Below are 4,282 nucleotides of genomic sequence, written 5' to 3' on the forward strand. Positions count from 1 at the left end.
GCCATGCTAGGGGGTATGTCATCATCCTTTCTCTCTTCAAAATGATTTGTCCTCAAATCATCAAATTTTTAAGTTCTTATCCTTCCTTCTCTTGTAGATGTTTGACTTTCTTCTCACTGGGGTCAAATATCCTTCTACAAAAAATAAGAGACAAGGTAAGTGTAATAATCTTCCAAAGCATGTAGCTCCCAAAGATTATACACCTTTGATCAAATGAATGATCAAAGCTTTGGAGTTGGGGAGCCTTTCTCTTTAAACTCTTGTGTGCCTTGTGTGGAATCCATGTGTTTTTGGAGTGACTTTCTTTTCCAACAAAAGGTCTTATTTGGTCTTGTCTTTCTATTCTACTAAAGGAAGGTGGAAAGAAGACCTCTTTTGAATCTTCACACAAGCCTTTGGCTCTTAACATGAGCACTCTTTTGTTGGGGCACTCTTTGGACTTATGTGTACTACTTTGACACTTAGAACAATTGATATCACTCTTGTGTGCGCAAGTGTCCTCTCTTTCTTTTTCTCTCTTTATTCTCATTTGCACTTGGTCCTCTTCCACTTGAGAAGGTGTGAGAGGATGTAGTACAATTTTTCTCTCTTGTTATCTCATTGGTATGGCCATGGTGTATGGTTTCTCTTTCAAAAAGCCAAGGTCTTCCCAACAAGATGTGACAGGCTTCCATAGGTACTATGTCACATAGCACACTATCTTCAAAATTCCTTGTGGAAAACTTAACTTCCACTTGTTGATTAACTACCTTGCCTTTATCATTATTAATCCATTGAAGTTTATAAGGTTTAAGATGAGGCAAGATAAGCAAAGCTAAATTTTCAACCAACCTTGTGCTACAACAATTGCAACATGAGCCACTATCCTCAATGAGAGAGCATGCGTTTTCTAAAACTTTACATCGTTTTTGAAAGATGTTCTCTCTTTGGGTTAGTTCTTGGTGACTTGGTTGATTGTGGAGAGTTATTCTTATCATTAGAAGATCCTTATTGCAATGGTAGATATCCTCACTTTTTCTCTTAATTTTATCTGCACTTTCACTAGAGCTCTATTCATCGTGACTACTATAGGAATTGACACCCCTTAGGATTATGGTCCTTTTGGAACGGCATTGGGATGAGATATGACATCTCCCTTGACATTTTAAACACTTAATGTCTCTAGTATGGGTGTGTGATGATGTTCATTCCCTTGGTTTCTCTTGGTTTTTCTCCTTACCTAGGTTCTTAGGGGGTTCTTCTTCTAACACTTGCTTACACTCCCTTTTGTAGTCTTTCTTGACATATGAACTTGAGTGGTGATCTTTAAAACCTTTTTTCAAATGTTATTGCTCCACCTTGATGCAAATTTGTACCAAATCATTTAAGTCTTGGTATGAAAACAATTCCACTTTGTCTCTAATGTCATTGAGTCCACTTAAAAACCTAGAAATGGTTGTTTCCTCTCCGTCCCTAATGCTTGCCCTCATCATATAGAGTTCCATTTTTTGCCTATATTCTTCCACACTCATGTTCCTTTGTTAGAGCCTTTGGAGATTGACCATAATCTCCCTATTGTAGTAGGAAGGTATGTGTCTTCTTCTTAGGGCACTTTTCAAGTCATTCCAATGCTCAACTTGGGGGGAATTGGAGAGTGTTCTATCTGTCGCTAGTGAAGTCCATTAATACATTGCATTCCCTTGGAAGCTTAAGGTGGATAGGGAAACCTTTCTCTCCTCACTCACTTGGTGACACTCAAAAAGTTGCTCAACTTTCATCTTCTAATCTGAGTATGCCTCTACATTTTCTTTCCCATGGAAATGAGGAAGGTTAACCCTAACTTCTCTAGACTCTTATTCACGCTCCTTTCTTAGTCTTCTATGTGGAGGAGGTTGATAGTATTAGTTCAAAATCTTACTATCTTCCTCATAGTGTGTGAGTTGTGTATTGTGTTAGGAGCTTCTTTGGAGTTCCTCTTACTTTTGCTTTGTCTCAACTCTTTTTGAACTTTGGCTTGTTTTGCATTAAGTATCCTAAGCTCTTCTTCCAAGGTTGTGAGATATTCATCTCTCTCAACTCTCTCTTTCTCTTTCAAAATGGACTCTTGCTTTTGCCAAATTTTTAATGATTTTAGTTCCTTTGAGAAATGTTGTAAACTAGGCACTTCACTATAATCACTACCAATTTGGTAAGAGGGAACCTTGGAAGGAGATCTAGACATCTTAAAGTTTTAAAAAATATGCAATGCAACAAAAAAACTTTTATTTCAAATTCTAATTCTTTAAGGGATTTTAAGAAGAAAAAGAACTTTGAATTCACTTCCAGAAAAGGGAGAAGAATCACTAATGATTACTTAAAATCCAAGCCTTTCCTTGCCAAAGCTACCTTCAGCCCTCTTACACCCAACCTCTCAAAGGGAATTAGGTTTGAAAAGTAAGTAGACTCACACTAAACTACAAACAAAAAGAAAAAAATTAAGGAAAGAAATTAAACTAAACTATGCAACCTGATGGTGGAGTTAGAAGGCACTTTGGAACCTTCAAATGTCACCAACTAAAAACGAATTTAATAAGAGATTAGAGATTCAAGTTAGGAAATGGTATTTGTAAGACCCGAGAAATTTAAATAATTAATTAAATAATTATTTAATAAATGTGGGTAGTAGGAACATTTAAGGCATTTAATGCGGATTGTTATGATGTGAAAAAGTACTAGCTCAAGTGGTTGAGAGTATTTTAATTGTGTGAGAGGACTTAGGTTCAAGTCTTATGTATGCCAAGTATGTGCTATTTAATTTATTATTATTTTAAATATGTGCGGGATCATGATGAGTGATAATATAATCATAGAATTATATAAATTATCACGAAACATGAATTGGTTGCATGGTTATGCATTAATTTGACATTTGGCATGGTTTGAGGTTTGAACCTTCGTGAACCCAAATTAAACTTTCTTTTTGCCAAAATTGCCTTTAGCATGAATGTGAAAGGGCAAGGAGACCCTAGCAGCCAGGGGCAGGAAAACCATCATAGAATTGCCAATGAATGGCAATTAAACTCAAGTTTAATGGCATTTTCGTTTTATACCATTTACCTTTCATTAAGACCATAATTAGTGACCAATTAAGAGAAAGAAAGAGTGGTTTAGGGACTGTTATTGTTGCATAGCCTTAGGTATACGAAAATTGAGAGTGTAAGGGAGAACTGAGGGAAGCAAGGAGCTGCATTGAGACAAAGTCAAAGGAACATCGTTAGTGATCAAGATGGAACTCATAACAAGTCCAAATAATAAGCTAAGGAATCCAGGTTAGGGGAGCTGGACCCTGCGTTTTACTTCACGTCGTTAATTGTATGAATTGTATATTGAATTGGATGCATATACACTGCTTATTTCATGTATTATTCGTGTTTCTGGAATTTTCCAGAAACCGCCTGGCGGGTGATGAACCACTGCTAGGCGACTCATCCCAATTATATGAAATTCTGGGTTCCTGCATAGGAATCGCCTGGCGGCACGTCCCTGACCGCCAGGCAACGCAAGCCACAAAACCCAGTTCTGGGTTTTCCTATGAACGGCCTGGCGGTGGAAATTGACCCGCCAAGCGACGCGAACCAATTTTGGTTCGATTTTGATGTTCTGGATGTTTTGGGATGACTCTAATAGGAGGGAAAGCAAATTTTAATGGTTATGGGGTGATTGTATGTCAAACATCATTGAAATTCATTTAATTGATGGTTAAATTGGATGAAACAATAGGAATATTATCTTAGGGTTGATGAATTGGGAATTTCTATAGTGGTTGCAATCTAAGGGGAAAATGTGAATGAATTCGTGAATGGGAAGTGTTAGGGATGAACCGTAATCCCAATAACTGGGATCGTATCCTATAGAGTCAGAAATTGATGGAAATCAAAGTTGTTGTGAAGGGGGTAAGGTTCGTAGGTGCAGGAACCGCTTGGCGGCACCTATTTGGCCGCCAAGCGCCATACCAGAGAGGCATGGTGTTCTGATTCACAAAAAATGCTATTTTTTGTATTTTCGCGGAACAAGAAACGCCTGGTGCTAGGTTTGTATCGCTAGGCGCCAAGCCACTGATTCTGGGCGCTAGGCGCCACCAATTTTTCTAGTTCCCGCAGTTTTTGTAAAACTACATTTCCTGGTTCGTTAAGCGTCCGATTTAGGTAAAATTTTGACAGGTGGCCCATAACATGTGGTTCTTCACTTTGAACGGTGGAGATTGGATTTGGAGTCTGTAAAATACATGAATAAGCTCTTGATAAGTTCAAGTAACTTCTAATAA

At 37.9% G+C, this 4,282-nt stretch overlaps 1 pseudogene; it reads right to left on the reverse strand.

Moving 5' to 3' along the window:
* Positions 1-221: 221 nt before the first annotated feature.
* LOC146888834 (uncharacterized) lies at positions 222-2,200 on the reverse strand (annotated as a pseudogene).
* Between the last annotated feature and the right edge of the window lie 2,082 nt (positions 2,201-4,282).

The sequence above is a fragment of the Vigna unguiculata genome, chromosome 1, assembly GCF_037176805.1.
Source record: "Vigna unguiculata cultivar grain cowpea cultivar isolate G323 ecotype 2 chromosome 1, ASM3717680v1, whole genome shotgun sequence".
Classification (NCBI taxonomy): Eukaryota; Viridiplantae; Streptophyta; class Magnoliopsida; order Fabales; family Fabaceae; genus Vigna; species Vigna unguiculata.